General features: G+C 58.9%; 1 long non-coding RNA gene across 2 annotated transcripts in view; it reads right to left on the bottom strand.

Moving 5' to 3' along the window:
- Nucleotides 1-18,720, bottom strand: part of LOC124083586 (uncharacterized) — a 28,177-nt gene extending 9,457 nt beyond the window's left edge. The window contains exon 1 of one of the 2 annotated variants that reach the window (XR_006848819.2): nucleotides 18,146-18,720. This is a non-coding gene — a long non-coding RNA (uncharacterized LOC124083586). The remainder of the gene's footprint in view (nucleotides 1-18,145) is intronic. The other variant, XR_006848820.2, reaches the window with a different exon arrangement.

Here is an 18,720-nt window from a genome sequence, read left to right as displayed (position 1 = left end):
TGAGGACTGCTGTCCTACACACCATGGAGTCACCAGGGCAGGCACAGCCTGAGGACTGCTGTTCTACACACCATGGAGTCACTAGGGCAGGCACAGCCTGAGGACTGCTGTTCTACACACCATGGAGTCACTCAGGGCAGGAACAGCCTGAGGACTGCTGTCCTACACAACATGGAGTCACTCAGGGCAGGCAGAGCCTGAGGACTGCTCTTCTACACACCATGGAGTCACTAGGACAGGCACAGCCTGAGGACTGTTGTTCTGCACACCATGGAGTCATTAGGGCAGGTGCAGCCTGAGGACTGCTGTCCTACACACCATGGAGTCACTAGGGCAGGCACAGCCTGAGGACTGCTGTGCTACACACCATGGAGTCACTAGGGCAGGCACAGCCTGAGGACTGCTGTCCTACACACCATGGAGTCACTCAGGGCAGGTGCAGCCTGAGGACTGCTGTTCTACACACCATGGAGTCTCCAGGGCAGGCGCAGCCTGAGGAATGCTGTTCTACACACCATGGAGTCACTCAGGGCAGACACAGCCTGAGGACTGCTGTCCTACACACCATGGAGTCACTCAGGGCAGGTGAAGCGTGAGGACTGCTGTTCTACACACCATGGAGTCACTAGGACAGGCACAGCCTGAGGACTGCTGTCCTACACACCATGGAGTCACTCAGGGCAGGTGAAGCGTGAGGACTGCTGTTCTACACACCATGGAGTCACTCAGGGCAGGCACAGCCTGAGGACTGCTGTTCTACACCCATGGAGTCACTCAGGGCAGGCACAGCCTGAGGACTGCTGTCCTACACACCATGGAGTCACCTGGGCAGGCGCAGCATGAGGAATGCTGTTCTACACACCATGGAGTCACCAGGGCAGGTGCAGCCTGAGGACTGCTGTCCTACACACCATGGAGTCACTAGGGCAGGCACAGCCTGAGGACTGCGGATCGACACACCATGGAGCAACTAGGGCAGGCACAGCCTGAGGACTGCTGTCCTACACACCATGGAGTCACCAGGGCAGGCACAGCCTGAGGACTGCTGTCCTACACACCATGGAGTCACTAGGGCAGGCTCAGCCTGAGGACTGCTGTTCTACACACCATGGAGTCACTAGGACAGGCACAGCCTGAGGACTGCTGTTCTGCACACCATGGAGTCACTAGGGCAGGTGCAGCCTGAGGACTGCTGTCCTAAACACCATGGAGTCACTAGGGCAGGCACAGCCTGAGGACTGCTGTGCTACACACCATGGAGTCACTAGGGCAGGCACAGCCTGAGGACTGCTGTCCTGCACACCATGGAGTCACTAGGGCAGGCACAGCCTGAGGACTGCTGTCCTATACACCATGTAGTCACTCAGGGCAGGCACAGCCTGAGGACTGCTGTTCCACACACCATGGAGTCACCAGGGCAGGTGCAGCTTGAAGACTGCAGTTTTAAACCATGGAGTCAGTCAGGGCAGGCACAGCCTGAGGACTGCTGTTCTACACACCATGGAGTCACCAGGGCAGGCACAGCCTGAGGACTGCTGTCCTACACACCATGGAGTCACTAGGACAGGCACAGCCTGAGGACTGCTGTTCTACACACCATGGAGTCACTAGGGCAGGCACAGCCTGAGGACTGCTGTTCTGCACACCATGGGGTCACTAGGGCAGGCGCAGCCTGAGGACTGCTGTTCTGCACACCATGGAGTCACTCAGGGCAGGTGCAGCCTGAGGACTGCTGTTCTACACACCATGGAGTCACTAGAGCAGGCACAGCCTGAGGACTGCTGTTCTACACACCATGGAGTCACTAGGGCAGGCACAGCCTGAGGACTGCTGTTCTGCACACCATGGAGTCACTAGGGCAGGCACAGCCTGAGGACTGCTATTCTACACACCATGGAGTCACTCAGGGCAGGTGCAGCCTGAGGACTCCTGTCCTACACACCATGGAGTCACCAGGACAAGCTCAGCCTGAGGACTGCTGTCCTGCACACCATGGAGTCACTAGGGCAGGCACAGCCTGAGGACTGCTGTTCCGCACACCATGGAGTCACTCAGGGAAAGCGCACCCTGAGGACTGCTGTTCTACACACCATGGAGTCACTCAGGGCAGGCACAGCCTGAGGACTGCTGTTCTACCCACCATGGAGTCACTAGGGCAGGCACAGCCTGAGGACTGCTGTTCCACACACCATGGAGTCACCAGGGCAGGTGCAGCCTGAGGACTGCTATTCTGCACACCATGGAGTCACCAGGGCAGGCACAGCCTGAGGACTGCTGTTCTACACACCATGGAGTCACTAGGGCAGGCACAGTCTGAGGAATGCTGTTCTACACACCATGGAGTCACTCAGGGCAGGCACAGCCTGAGGACTGCTGTCCTACACACCATGGAGTCACTAGGGCAGGCACACCCTGAGGACTGCTGTTCTACACACCATGGAGTCACTAGGGCAGGCGCAGCCTGAGGACTGCTGTTCTACACACCATGGAGTCACTAGGGCAGGCGCAGCCTGAGGACTGCTGTTCTACACACCATGGAGTCACTCAGGGCAGGCACAGCCTGAGGACTGCTGTTCTACACACCATGGAGTCACTCAGGGCAGGCACAGCCTGAGGACTGCTGTTCTACACACCATGGAGTCACTAGGGGAGGCACAGACTGAGGACTGCTGTTCTACACACCATGGAGTCACTAGGGGAGGCACAGACTGAGGAAAGCTGTTCTGCACACCATGGAGTCACTCAGGGCAGGCACAGCCTGAGGACTGCTGTTCTACACACCATGGAGTCACTCAGGGCAGGCACAGCCTGAGGACTGCTGTTCTGCACACCATGGAGTCACTCAGGGCAGGCACAGCCTGAGGACTGCTGTTCTACACACCATGGAGTCACCAGGGCAGGTGCAGCCTGAGGACTGCTGTTCTACACCATGGAATCACTCAGGGGAGGCACAGCCTGAGGACTGCTGTTCTGCACACCATGGAGTCACTATGGCAGGCACAGCCTGAGGACTGCTGTTCTACACACCATGGAGTCACTAGGGCAGGCACAGCCTGAGGACTGCTGTCCTACACACCATGGAGTCACTAGGACAGGCAAAGCCTGAGGACTGCTGTTCTACACACCGTGGAGTCACCGGGGCAGGCACAGCCTGAGGACTGGTGTTCTACACACCGTGGAGTCACCGGGGCAGGCACAGCCTGAGGACTGCTGTTCTACACACCATGGAGTCACCAGGGCAGGTGCAGCCTGAGGACTGCTGTTCTACACCATGGAATCACTCAGGGGAGGCACAGCCTGAGGACTGCTGTTCTACACACCATGGAGTCACTAGGGCAGGCACAGCCTGAGGACTGCTGTTCCACACACCATGGAGTCACTCAGGGCAGGTGAAGCGTGAGGACTGCTGTTCTACACACCATGGAGTCACCAGGGCAGGCACAGCCTGAGGACTGCTGTCCTAAACACCATGGAGTCACTAGGACAGGCACAGCCTGAGGACTGCTGTTCTACACACCATGGAGTCACTAGGACGGGCACAGCCTGAGGACTGCTGTTCTACACACCATGGAGTCACTAGGGCAGGCACAGCCTGAGGACTGCTGTTCTGCACACCATGGGGTCACTAGGGCAGGCACAGCCTGAGGACTGCTGTTCTGCACACCATGGAGTCACTCAGGGCAGGTGCAGCCTGAGGACTGCTGTTCTACACACCATGGAGTCACTAGAGCAGGCACAGCCTGAGGACTGCTGTTCTACACACCATGGAGTCACTAGGGCAGGCACAGCCTGAGGACTGCTGTTCTACACACCATGGAGTCACTCAGGGCAGGTGCAGCCTGAGGACTGCTGTCCACACCATGGAGTCACTAGGGCAGGCACAGCCTGAGGACTGCTATTCTACACACCATGGAGTCACTCAGGGCAGGTGCAGCCTGAGGACTCCTGTCCTACACATCATGGAGTCACTAGGACAAGCTCAGCCTGAGGACTGCTGTCCTGCACACCATGGAGTCACCAGGGCAGGCACAGCCTGAGGACTGCTATTCTACACACCATGGAGTAACTAGGGCAGGCACAGTCTGAGGAATGCTGTTATACACACCATGGAGTCACTCAGGACAGGCACAGCCTGAGGACTGCTGTTCTACACACCATGGAGTCACTAGGGCAGGCACAGCCTGAGGACTGCTGTTTCACACACTATGGAGTCACTCAGCGCAGGCAGAGCCTGAGGACTGCTGTTTCACACACCATGGAGTCACCAGGGCAGGCACAGCCTGAGGACTGCTGTCGTACACACCATGGAGTCACTCAGGGCAGGCACAGCCTGAGGACTGCTGTCCTACACACCATGGAGTCACTCAGGGCAGGCACAGCCTGAGGACTGCTGTCCTACACACCATGGAGTCACTAGGGCAGGCGCAGCCTGAGGACTGCTGTTCTACACACCATGGAGTCACTCAGGGAAGGCACAGCCTGAGGACTGCTGTTCCACACACCATGGAGTCACTAGGGCAGGCACAGCATGAGGACTGCTGTTCTACACACCATGGAGTCACTAGGGCAGGCACAGCCTGAGGACTGCTGTTCTACACACCATGGAGTCACTAGGGCAGGTGCAGCCTGAGGACTGCTGTCCTACACACCATGGAGTCACTAGGGCAGGCGCAGCCTGAGGACTGCTGTTCCACACACAATGGAGTCACTAGGGCATGCACAGCCTGAGGACTGCTGTTCTGCACACCATGGAGTCACCATGGCAGGCACAGCCTGAGGACTGCTGTTCTACACACCGTGGAGTCACTAGGGCAGGCACAGCCTGAGGACTGCTGTTCTACACACCATGGAGTCACTCAGGGCAGGCACAGCCTGAGGACTGCTATTCTACACACCATGGAGTCACTAGGGCAGGCACAGTCTTAGGACTGCTGTCCTACACACCATGGAGTCACTAGGGCAGGTGCAGCCTGAGGACTGCTGTCCACACCATGGAGTCACTCAGGGCAGGCGCAGCCTGAGGACTGCTATTCTACACACCATGGAGTCACTAGGGCAGGCACAGTCTGAGGACTGCTGTCCTACACACCATGGAGTCACTAGGGCAGGCACAGCCTGAGGACTGCTGTCCTACACACCATGGAGTCACTAGGACAGGCACAGCCTGAGGACTGCTGTTCTACACACCATGGAGTCACTAGGGCAGGCACAGCCTGAGGACTGCTGTCCTACACACCATGGAGTCACTAGGGCAGGCACAGCCTGAGGACTGCTGTCCTACACACCATGGAGTCACTCAGGGCAGGTGCAGCCTGAGGACTGCTGTTCTACACACCATGGAGTCACTAGGACAGGCACAGCCTGAGGACTGCTGTTCTACACACCATGGAGTCACTAGGGCAGGCACAGCCTGAGGACTGCTGTTCTACACACCATGGAGTCACTAGGGCAGGCACAGCCTGAGGACTGCTGTTCTGCACACCATGGAGTCACTCAGGGCAGGCACAGCCTGAGGACTGCTGTTCTACACACCATGGAGTCACTAGGGCAGGCACAGCCTGAGGACTGCTGTTCTACACACCATGGAGTCACTAGGGCAGGCACAGCCTGAGGACTGCTGTTTCACACACTATGGAATCACTCAGCGCAGGCACAGCCTGAGGACTGCTGTTCCACACACCATGGAGTCACTAGGGCAGGCACAGCCTGAGGACTGCTGTTCCACACACCATGGAGTCACTCAGGGCAGGCACAACCTGAGGACTGCTGTTCTACACACCATGGAGTCACCAGGGCAGGCACAGCCTGAGGACTGCTGTCCTAAACACCATGGAGTCACTAGGACAGGCACAGCCTGAGGACTGCTGTTCTACACACCATGGAGTCACTAGGACGGGCACAGCCTGAGGACTGCTGTTCTACACACCATGGAGTCACTAGGGCAGGCACAGCCTGAGGACTGCTGTTCTGCACACCATGGGGTCACTAGGGCAGGCACAGCCTGAGGACTGCTGTTCTGCACACCATGGAGTCACTCAGGGCAGGTGCAGCCTGAGGACTGCTGTTCTACACACCATGGAGTCACTAGAGCAGGCACAGCCTGAGGACTGCTGTTCTACACACCATGGAGTCACTAGGGCAGGCACAGCCTGAGGACTGCTGTTCTACACACCATGGAGTCACTCAGGGCAGGTGCAGCCTGAGGACTGCTGTCCACACCATGGAGTCACTAGGGCAGGCACAGCCTGAGGACTGCTATTCTACACACCATGGAGTCACTCAGGGCAGGTGCAGCCTGAGGACTCCTGTCCTACACATCATGGAGTCACTAGGACAAGCTCAGCCTGAGGACTGCTGTCCTGCACACCATGGAGTCACCAGGGCAGGCACAGCCTGAGGACTGCTATTCTACACACCATGGAGTAACTAGGGCAGGCACAGTCTGAGGAATGCTGTTATACACACCATGGAGTCACTCAGGACAGGCACAGCCTGAGGACTGCTGTTCTACACACCATGGAGTCACTAGGGCAGGCACAGCCTGAGGACTGCTGTTTCACACACTATGGAGTCACTCAGCGCAGGCAGAGCCTGAGGACTGCTGTTTCACACACCATGGAGTCACCAGGGCAGGCACAGCCTGAGGACTGCTGTCGTACACACCATGGAGTCACTCAGGGCAGGCACAGCCTGAGGACTGCTGTCCTACACACCATGGAGTCACTCAGGGCAGGCACAGCCTGAGGACTGCTGTCCTACACACCATGGAGTCACTAGGGCAGGCGCAGCCTGAGGACTGCTGTTCTACACACCATGGAGTCACTCAGGGAAGGCACAGCCTGAGGACTGCTGTTCCACACACCATGGAGTCACTAGGGCAGGCACAGCATGAGGACTGCTGTTCTACACACCATGGAGTCACTAGGGCAGGCACAGCCTGAGGACTGCTGTTCTACACACCATGGAGTCACTAGGGCAGGTGCAGCCTGAGGACTGCTGTCCTACACACCATGGAGTCACTAGGGCAGGCGCAGCCTGAGGACTGCTGTTCCACACACAATGGAGTCACTAGGGCATGCACAGCCTGAGGACTGCTGTTCTGCACACCATGGAGTCACCATGGCAGGCACAGCCTGAGGACTGCTGTTCTACACACCGTGGAGTCACTAGGGCAGGCACAGCCTGAGGACTGCTGTTCTACACACCATGGAGTCACTCAGGGCAGGCACAGCCTGAGGACTGCTATTCTACACACCATGGAGTCACTAGGGCAGGCACAGTCTTAGGACTGCTGTCCTACACACCATGGAGTCACTAGGGCAGGTGCAGCCTGAGGACTGCTGTCCACACCATGGAGTCACTCAGGGCAGGCGCAGCCTGAGGACTGCTATTCTACACACCATGGAGTCACTAGGGCAGGCACAGTCTGAGGACTGCTGTCCTACACACCATGGAGTCACTAGGGCAGGCACAGCCTGAGGACTGCTGTCCTACACACCATGGAGTCACTAGGACAGGCACAGCCTGAGGACTGCTGTTCTACACACCATGGAGTCACTAGGGCAGGCACAGCCTGAGGACTGCTGTCCTACACACCATGGAGTCACTAGGGCAGGCACAGCCTGAGGACTGCTGTCCTACACACCATGGAGTCACTCAGGGCAGGTGCAGCCTGAGGACTGCTGTTCTACACACCATGGAGTCACTAGGACAGGCACAGCCTGAGGACTGCTGTTCTACACACCATGGAGTCACTAGGGCAGGCACAGCCTGAGGACTGCTGTCCTACACACCATGGAGTCACTAGGGCAGGCACAGCCTGAGGACTGCTGTTCTGCACACCATGGAGTCACTCAGGGCAGGCACAGCCTGAGGACTGCTGTTCTACACACCATGGAGTCACTAGGGCAGGCACAGCCTGAGGACTGCTGTTCTACACACCATGGAGTCACTAGGGCAGGCACAGCCTGAGGACTGCTGTTTCACACACTATGGAATCACTCAGCGCAGGCACAGCCTGAGGACTGCTGTTCCACACACCATGGAGTCACTAGGGCAGGCACAGCCTGAGGACTGCTGTTCCACACACCATGGAGTCACTCAGGGCAGGCACAACCTGAGGACTGCTGTTCTACACACCATGGAGTCACCAGGGCAGGCACAGCCTGAGGACTGCTGTCCTAAACACCATGGAGTCACTAGGACAGGCACAGCCTGAGGACTGCTGTTCTACACACCATGGAGTCACTAGGACGGGCACAGCCTGAGGACTGCTGTTCTACACACCATGGAGTCACTAGGGCAGGCACAGCCTGAGGACTGCTGTTCTGCACACCATGGGGTCACTAGGGCAGGCACAGCCTGAGGACTGCTGTTCTGCACACCATGGAGTCACTCAGGGCAGGTGCAGCCTGAGGACTGCTGTTCTGCACACCATGGAGTCACTCAGGGCAGGTGCAGCCTGAGGACTGCTGTCCACACCATGGAGTCACTAGGGCAGGCACAGCCTGAGGACTGCTATTCTACACACCATGGAGTCACTCAGGGCAGGTGCAGCCTGAGGACTCCTGTCCTACACATCATGGAGTCACTAGGACAAGCTCAGCCTGAGGACTGCTGTCCTGCACACCATGGAGTCACTAGGGCAGGCACAGCCTGAGGACTGCTGTTCCGCACACCATGGAGTCACTCAGGGCAAGCGCACCCTGAGGACTGCTGTTCTACACATCATGGAGTCACTCAGGGCAGGCACAGCCTGAGGACTGCTGTTCTACACACCATGGAGTCACTAGGGCAGGCACAGCCTGAGGACTGCTGTTCTACACACCATGGAGTCACTCAGGGCAGGTGCAGCCTGAGGACTGCTGTTCTACACACCATGGAGTCACTAGGACAGGCACAGCCTGAGGACTGCTGTTCTACACACCATGGAGTCACTAGGGCAGGCACAGCCTGAGGAATGCTGTTCCACACACCATGGAGTCACTCAGGGCAGGCACAGCCTGAGGACTGCTGTTCTACACACCATGGAGTCACTAGGGGAGGCACAGACTGAGGACTGCTGTTCTACACACCATGGAGTCACTAGGGGAGGCACAGACTGAGGAAAGCTGTTCTGCACACCATGGAGTCACTCAGGGCAGGCACAGCCTGAGGACTGCTGTTCTACACACCATGGAGTCACTCAGGGCAGGCACAGCCTGAGGACTGCTGTTCTGCACACCATGGAGTCACTCAGGGCAGGCACAGCCTGAGGACTGCTGTTCTACACACCATGGAGTCACCAGGGCAGGTGCAGCCTGAGGACTGCTGTTCTACACCATGGAATCACTCAGGGGAGGCACAGCCTGAGGACTGCTGTTCTACACACCATGGAGTCACTAGGGCAGGCACAGCCTGAGGACTGCTGTTCTACACACCATGGAGTCACTAGGACAGGCAAAGCCTGAGGACTGCTGTTCTACACACCGTGGAGTCACCGGGGCAGGCACAGCCTGAGGACTGGTGTTCTACACACCATGGAGTCACTAGGGCAGGCACAGCCTGAGGACTGCTGTTCTACACACCATGGAGTCACCAGGGCAGGTGCAGCCTGAGGACTGCTGTTCTACACCATGGAATCACTCAGGGGAGGCACAGCCTGAGGACTGCTGTTCTACACACCATGGAGTCACTAGGGCAGGCACAGCCTGAGGACTGCTGTTCCACACACCATGGAGTCACTCAGGGCAGGCACAACCTGAGGACTGCTGTTCTACACACCATGGAGTCACCAGGGCAGGCACAGCCTGAGGACTGCTGTCCTAAACACCATGGAGTCACCAGGACAGGCACAGCCTGAGGACTGCTGTTCTACACACCATGGAGTCACTAGGACGGGCACAGCCTGAGGACTGCTGTTCTACACACCATGGAGTCACTAGGGCAGGCACAGCCTGAGGACTGCTGTTCTGCACACCATGGGGTCACTAGGGCAGGCACAGCCTGAGGACTGCTGTTCTGCACACCATGGAGTCACTCAGGGCAGGTGCAGCCTGAGGACTGCTGTTCTACACACCATGGAGTCACTAGAGCAGGCACAGCCTGAGGACTGCTGTTCTACACACCATGGAGTCACCAGGGCAGGCACAGCCTGAGGACTGCTGTTCTGCACACCATGGAGTCACTCAGGGCAGGTGCAGCCTGAGGACTGCTGTCCACACCATGGAGTCACTAGGGCAGGCACAGCCTGAGGACTGCTATTCTACACACCATGGAGTCACTCAGGGCAGGTGCAGCCTGAGGACTCCTGTCCTACACATCATGGAGTCACTAGGACAAGCTCAGCCTGAGGACTGCTGTCCTGCACACCATGGAGTCACTAGGGCAGGCACAGCCTGAGGACTGCTGTTCCGCACACCATGGAGTCACTCAGGGCAAGCGCACCCTGAGGACTGCTGTCCTACACACCATGGAGTCACTAGGGCAGGCACAGCCTGAGGACTGCTGTTTCACACAACATGGAGTCACCAGGGCAGGCACAGCCTGAGGACTGCTATTCTACACACCATGGAGTAACTAGGGCAGGCACAGTCTGAGGAATGCTGTTATACACACCATGGAGTCACTCAGGGCAGGCACAGCCTGAGGACTGCTGTCGTACACACCATGGAGTCACTCAGGGCAGGCACAGCCTGAGGACTGCTGTTCCACACACCATGGAGTCACTCAGGGCAGGCACAACCTGAGGACTGCTGTTCTGCACACCATGGAGTCACTAGGGCAGGCACAGCCTGAGGACTGCTGTCCTACACACCATGGAGTCACTAGGGCAGGCGCAGCCTGAGGACTGCTGTTCTACACACCATGGAGTCACTCAGGGCAGGCACAGCCTGAGGACTGCTGTCCTACACACCATGGAGTCACTCAGGGCAGGCACAGCCTGAGGACTGCTGTCCTACACACCATGGAGTCACTAGGGCAGGTGCAGCCTGAGGACTGCTGTCCTACACACCATGGAGTCACTAGGGCTGGCGCAGCCTGAGGACTGCTGTTCCACACACCATGGAGTCACTAGGGCATGCACAGCCTGAGGACTGCTGTTCTGCACACCATGGAGTCACTAGGGCATGCACAGCCTGAGGACTGCTGTTCTACACACCGTGGAGTCACTAGGGCAGGCACAGCCTGAGGACTGCTGTTCTACACACCATGGAGTCACTCAGGGCAGGCACAGCCTGAGGACTGCTATTCTACACACCATGGAGTCACTAGGGCAGGCACAGCCTGAGGACTGCTGTCCTACACACCATGGAGTCACTAGGACAGGCACAGCCTGAGGACTGCTGTTCTACACACCATGGAGTCACTAGGACAGGCACAGCCTGAGGACTGCTGTTCTACACACCATGGAGTCACTAGGGCAGGCACAGCCTGAGGACTGCTGTCCTACACACCATGGAGTCACTAGGGCAGGCACAGCCTGAGGACTGCTGTTCCGCACACCATGGAGTCACTCAGGGCAAGCGCACCCTGAGGACTGCTGTCCTACACACCATGGAGTCACTAGGGCAGGCACAGCCTGAGGACTGCTGTTCTACACACCATGGAGTCACTCAGGGCAGGTGCAGCCTGAGGACTGCTGTTCTACACACCATGGAGTCACTAGGACAGGCACAGCCTGAGGACTGCTGTTCTACACACCATGGAGTCACTAGGGCAGGCACAGCCTGAGGACTGCTGTCCTACACACCATGGAGTCACTAGGGCAGGCACAGCCTGAGGACTGCTGTTCTGCACACCATGGAGTCACTCAGGGCAGGCACAGCCTGAGGACTGCTGTTCTACACACCATGGAGTCACTAGGGCAGGCACAGCCTGAGGACTGCTGTTCTACACACTATGGAGTCACTAGGGCAGGCACAGCCTGAGGACTGCTGTTCTGCACACCATGGAGTCACTCAGGGCAGGCACAGCCTGAGGACTGCTGTTCTACACACCATGGAGTCACTAGGACAGGCACAGCCTGAGGACTGCTGTTCCACACACCATGGAGTCACTAGGGCAGGCACAGCCTGAGGACTGCTGTTCCACACACCATGGAGTCACCAGGGCAAGCGCACTGTGAGGACTGCTGTCCTACACACCATGGAGTCACCAGGGCAGGCACAACCTGAGGACTGCTGTTCTACACCATGGAGTCACTCAGGGCAGGCGCAGCCTGAGGACTGCTGTTCTGCACACCATGGAGTCACTAGGGCAGGCGCAGCCTGAGGACTGCTGTTCTACACACCATGGAGTCACTCAGGGCAGGCACAGCCTGAGGACTGCTGTTCTGCACACCATGGAGTCACTAGGGCATGCACAGCCTGAGGACTGCTGTTCTACACACCATGGAGTCACTAGGGCAGGCACAGCCTGAGGACTGCTGTTCTACACACCATGGAGTCACCAGGGCAGGCACAGCCTGAGGACTGCTGTTCTACACACTATGGAGTCACTAGGGCAGGCACAGTCTGAGGACTGCTGTTCTGCACACCATGGAGTCACTCAGGGCAGGTACAACCTGAGGACTGCTGTTCTACACACCATGGAGTCACTAGGGCAGGCACAGCCTGAGGACTGCTGTTCTACACACCATGGAGTCACCAGGGCAGGCACAGCCTGAGGACTGCTGTTCTACACACCATGGAGTCACTAGGGCAGGCACAGCCTGAGGACTGCTGTTCTACACACCATGGAGTCACTAGGGCAGGCACAGCCTGAGGACTGCTGTTCTACACACTATGGAGTCACTAGGGCAGGCACAGCCTGAGGACTGCTGTTCTGCACACCATGGAGTCACTCAGGGCAGGCACAGCCTGAGGACTGCTGTTCTACACACCATGGAGTCACTAGGACAGGCACAGCCTGAGGACTGCTGTTCCACACACCATGGAGTCACCAGGGCAAGCGCACTGTGAGGACTGCTGTCCTACACACCATGGAGTCACTAGGGCAGGCACAGCCTGAGGACTGCTGTTCCACACACCATGGAGTCACCAGGGCAAGCGCACCGTGAGGACTGCTGTCCTACACACCATGGAGTCACTCAGGGCAGGCACAGCCTGAGGACTGCTGTTCTACACACCATGGAGTCACTCAGGGCAGGCACAGCCTGAGGACTGCTGTTCTGCACACCATGGAGTCACTAGGGCAGGCACAGCCTGAGGACTGCTGTTCTACACACCATGGAGTCACTAGGGCAGGCGCAGCCTGAGGACTGCTGTCCTACACACCATGGAGTCACCAGGGCAGGCACAGACTGAGGACTGCTGTTCTACACCATGGAGTCACTAGGGCAGGCACAGCCTGAGGACTGCTGTTCTACACACCATGGAGTCACTAGGGGAGGCACAGCCTGAGGACTGCTGTTCTACACCATGGAGTCACTAGGGCAGGCACAGCCTGAGGACAGCTGTTCTACACACCATGGAGTCACTAGGGCAGGTGCAGCCTGAGGACTGCTGTCCTACACACCATGGAGTCACTCAGGGCAGGCACAGCCTGAGGACTGCTGTTCTACACACCATGGAGTCACTCAGGGCAGGTACAACCTGAGGACTGCTGTTCTACACACCATGGAGTCACTAGGGCAGGCACAGCCTGAGGACTGCTGTTCTACACACCATGGAGTCACTCAGGGCAGGCACAGCCTGAGGACTGCTGTTCTGCACACCATGGAGTCACTCAGGGCAGGCACAGCCTGAGGACTGCTGTTCTACACACCATGGAGTCACTAGGGCAGGCACAGCCTGAGGACTGCTGTTCTACACCATGGAGTCACTCAGGGCAGGCACAGCCTGAGGACTGCTGTTCTACACACCATGGAGTCACCAGGGCAGGTGCAGCCTGAGGACTGCTGTTCTACACCATGGAATCACTCAGGGGAGGCACAGCCTGAGGACTGCTGTTCTACACCATGGAGTCACTAGGGCAGGCACAGCCTGAGGACTGCTGTTCTACACACCATGGAGTCACTAGGGCAGGCACAGCCTGAGGACTGCTGTTCTACACACCATGGAGTCACTCAGGGCAGGCACAGCCTGAGGACTGCTGTTCTACACACCATGGAGTCACTCAGGGCAGGCACAGCCTGAGGACTGCTGTTCTACACACCATGGAGTCACTAGGGCAGGCACAGCCTGAGGACTGCTGTCCTACACACCATGGAGTCACTAGGGCAGGCACAGCCTGAGGACTGCTGTTCTACACACCATGGAGTCACTAGGGCAGGCACAGCCTGAGGAATGCTGTTCTACACACCATGGAGTCACTAGGGCAGGCACAGCCTGAGGACTGCTGTTCTACACACCATGGAGTCACTAGGGCAGGCGCAGCCTGAGGACTGCTGTTCTACACACCATGGAGTCACTAGGACAGGCATAGCCTGATGACTGCTGTTCTGCACACCATGGAGTCACCGGGGCAGGCACAGCCTGAGGACTGCTGTCCTACACACCATGGAGTCACTAGGACAGGCACAGCCTGAGGACTGCTGTTCTACACCATGGAGTCACCAGGGCAGGCACAGCCTGAGGACTGGTGTTCTACACACCGTGGAGTCACCGGGGCAGGCACATCCTGAGGACTGCTGTTCTACACACCATGGAGTCACTAGGGCAGGTGCAGCCTGAGGACTGCTGTTCCGCACACCATGGAGTCACTCAGGGCAGGTGCAGCCTAAGGACTGCTGTTCTACACACCATGGAGTCACTCAGGGCAGGTGCAGCCTAAGGACTGCTGTTCTACACACCATGGAGTCACTAGGTCAGGCACAGCCTGAGGACTGCTGTTCTACACACCATGGAGTCACTAGGGCAGGCGCAGCCTGAGGACTGCTGTTCTACACACCATGGAGTCACCAGGGCAGGTGCAGCCTGAGGACTGCTGTTCTACACACCATGGAGTCACTCAGGGCAGGCACAGCCTGAGGACTGCTGTTCTGCACACCATGGAGTCACTAGGGCAGGCACAACCTGAGGACTGCTGTTCTGCACACCATGGAGTCACTAGGGCAGGCACAGCCTGAGGACTGCTGTCCTACACACCATGGAGTCACTCAGGGCAGGCACAGCCTGAGGACTGCTGTTCCACACCATGGAGTCACTAGGGCAGGCACAGCCTGAGGACTGCTGTTCTACACACCATGGAGTCACTAGGGCAGGTGCAGCCTGAGGACTGCTGTTCTACACACCATGGAGTCACTCAGGGCAGGCACAACCTGAGGACTGCTTTTGTGCACACCACGGAGTCACTTAGCGAATCCTTCTGCCCTGTCTGCACCCTGCACTTGGTGTTTCGACGTCCCCCTCCTTTAGAGGCAATGTTCTTCACCTTCCTGCGACCCCCACTTTGGCCATGCCTTAGCGGGATCCTTTGGCTACCTGTGCTGGCCTCTCTTCTACCACCTGATCTGTCGTTCCCCATGTTGCTTCACCTCCCATCAATGCTGGCCATCAGCCCTCGAGTCAGTGGACAGCACTGAGCCCTAGGTCACTACCCTTTGCTGTGCGTAGCCCTTCTGTCTATCTACCCTGTCCTCTGTTGGACCAGGGGCAAGCTGACCAGGGCCCCTGGCCAACATTGCACACCCACTGTGTCCTCCCTGTGGCCCTCCTGACCTCTGCCCCTGCCGAAGCCCTCTGGTCAGTCCTGCCCTAGTCATAGGGTGGCCCTGCTCTTGTGCATCTGTCTGGGCCTGAGGTGTGGGAGCAAGATGGTGGGTGGTGTCCATCCAGAAAGCCTTGCTGGCCTCCTCCCAGGTTCCTGGCCTTGTGACTGGCAGTGCCCCCTGGCTGACCTGCTGGGGTCCCTGTGGTGATTTGGGGCGACTGTCCCTGGGGCTAGGAAGAGCCAGGATGTCTCCCAGCCACCCCAGTAGCTCACAGCTGTCCCTGCCAGGTCCTGGCTCCCTGTTCCCTGGGGACGGGGTGCACGGCCGCTGGAAGGAGTGAGTGTGGTTCCTGGGGTCAGGCTGGTGTGCTGGCCCTCTCAAGGGCAGCAGCAGGTAGCATGTGGCCTCGGGGACGACCTGGGGACGTGGGTCCCAGGGTTGCAAGCTGAGGGGTGACAGCAGGGGACAAGCTGTCATGCTCCTGGAGGGCGCCCGGGGTGGCTGTAGTGACCTGGGAGCTGGACCCGCTGGAGCTGTCCTGCAGCTGTGGTGCCCTCCTCGCCCGCCCCATTGTTTTTCTTGGTTCATGAGCCCATCCTCAACCATGAGCTTCTGGTCTTTAGAGAGTGACATTTATGGGCAGCTCGATTTTACTAATGAGGAAGTAGCCCCGTCCCTACTCCCACAGTGTCTGACCACCTTGCCCCCAGTGGCCCTGTGAAGGTGTGATGTGTGGCAGGACTTCCCAGTGTCTGTGGGTCCACCTGGGAGCCGTGACCTGGGCCACCCTAGTGTTTGCTTTCCTTTGTGCTTGCACCCTCTGCTGGCTTGTCCTGACATTGCAGCCGGCCTTTCCTGAATCAGTCCTAGTGTGCAGCCTGTGGTGATAGGGCCCTCACCCCTCCTCCCTGTCCTCCACCTAGTGCCTTAAACTGGACGCAGGGCAGTTTCTCTCACATTTAGGATGCCTGCAGGAGGGGCACGAGCTGGCCTAGGGCTCCATGGTGCCAGGAACACAGGCCCCATCATCAGCCCCGGGGATTGGTCCTTAGGCCCCAGATGGCTGCTTAGGCTCCAGTCATCACACACGACTTCCAGCAGCAGGACGGTCGTCAATACTCCTGGAGGCTGAGGGGCCACTTGTGCTCAGTCCTTGGCCTGACCTTCGCAGCAGTCTCACCTCGCTCCAAGGAAGCTGGGCCACTCAGGGTTGGAGGTTCTGCTGGGTAAGAGGCTGACGCTCCAGAACAGCCCTCAGGCCCATCATGGAGCACGACCTCATGCCTTTCCCGGGTTCTGCCTGTGGCCCTGTCCTGGCCGGGCTCCTGTGGAGCCCCTGGGCCTCACCGGCAGACCTTCCGTTCTCACAGGGACCTTCCAAAGCCATGGTGTTTCCGAGGCCGGCTCAGTGGAAGGGCCTCTTAGACCACCCCAGGAGGGGACCGGGCTATGCCCAGGGGGAGGCCAGCCTGGGTCCGGCCCCGGCGCCCAGCACCTCTTCCAGCTAGTGGAGCTGGTGTCCCGAGAGCAGTTGTCTTAGTGTGGATCTCGGCTCCTGGGGCGCAGGTGGACAGTGTTGTGGTCACTTCACCGCCAGGCTCCATCATGCCTGACACACGGAACCTGAGGCCACCTGGGGCTTGGGAGCAAGGTGCCCGTCCCCGGGACTGTTGCTGCCCACGGGGACTCGGGGATTCCACAGGGAGGCTGGCAGCCTGTCGGGAGGGGGCGTCTGCTGACAGGACAAGGTCGCCCTGGGGGCAGCCACCTCAGTCACTGGGCACCAACAGCCACCTCAGTGCAGGCTTGCTCCCAGCCCCACGCCACCCTTCCTCCATCCGGGAAGGAGGCGGCCAGGGCTTGGGCCTGTTGTAGTGGTCAGGGCTGTAGCTGCCTGCTGTCCTGCGGTCCTGCAGCCTCAAGAAACAAGCTGCTCTAGGGCCAGAAAGACCCAGGGTCCCTGCCCGCCTGATGGCCCGAAGCCCCCCGAGGTCAGAGACTGCCACACTGATCTGTGTGGTCCCAGATGGCTGGTGCCACTGCTGCCCGCTCCACTTCAGGGGCCAAGTCCTGCGTCCCCTTCCTGCCACCACAGAGTTAGAGGGGGTTGCTACTTCTCCAGAGTTCAGGCCATGGCACCCACTCACCCCACATCATGACTGTGGGGGTCACCACGGCCTGGGAGATCCAAGAAGGCCTCCTACATGCACCTGGTTCTGTGCTGTCCTCCGCCCGGCCCCTCTCCATGTGGCCCTTCTCCACCCTCTCCACCGGTCCCCTCTCCCCCTCTCCCCGTGGCCCTCTCCACCCTCTCCTGTGGCCCCTCTCCCCCTCTCCCCGTGGCCCCTCTCCCCCTCTCCCCGTGGCCCCTCTCCCCCTCTCCCCGTGGCCCCTCTCCACCCTCTCCCCGTGGCCCTCTCCACCCTGTCCACGTGGCCCTATCCCGTGGCCCTCTCCACCCTCTCCACCTGGCCCCGTTCTCGGCTGAGGACTCCAGGTCTGGCTGCTCACCTTGAGGTGATGTGTTAGAACTCAGCAGGGGAGGAGGTCTCAAGGGAGGGGCTCTGGGGACTCGGGGCCCTTCTGAAAGTTGCAGGTGCTGATGAGGGATTTCTCCAACAGTGAGGACGCGGCAGGGACGCAGCCACCTCACCAGATGCCTCCATCTTCAGCCTCTGGCCTCTAGGACGGGGACCGTGGTTTCAGATCTTCGAGCCTCTGCCTGTGGAGCCTTGTTACAGTGATCAGAACAGCTAAGGCCCTGTCCTCACGGCCCCTTTGCACGCAGCCTCCTCACAAGGCCCTCTGCCCCGTGCCCACGTGGGCCCGGCCGGGGTTTCCAGGTAGAAGCTGGGCCTCAGCCTGGGAACGCAGGAACAGTAGGGCAGCTGCAGCCCTGCACGGTCCTGAGGGGCGCGATTCTGCAGCAGGGGCAGGAAGCCACCCCAGCCACCCGCAGCTTCCTGTCCCTGCTTGGTCTGGGCAGGTGGCCCAGCCCTCCTGCCTGTCCTGGGATGCAGCACCTGGCCCACGAGAAAACCGACCAGTCCGTGGCTCAGCCTGGCAGAGGAGTGGGCAGAACTGGA

The sequence above is a fragment of the Marmota monax genome, unplaced genomic scaffold (assembly GCF_021218885.2).
Source record: "Marmota monax isolate L192 unplaced genomic scaffold, Marmota_monax_Labrador192_F-V1.1 WCK01_AAM20220418_F8-fsc00082, whole genome shotgun sequence".
In the NCBI taxonomy this organism is placed as follows: Eukaryota; Metazoa; Chordata; class Mammalia; order Rodentia; family Sciuridae; genus Marmota; species Marmota monax.
This window is presented reverse-complemented; position numbering and strand designations above follow the sequence as displayed.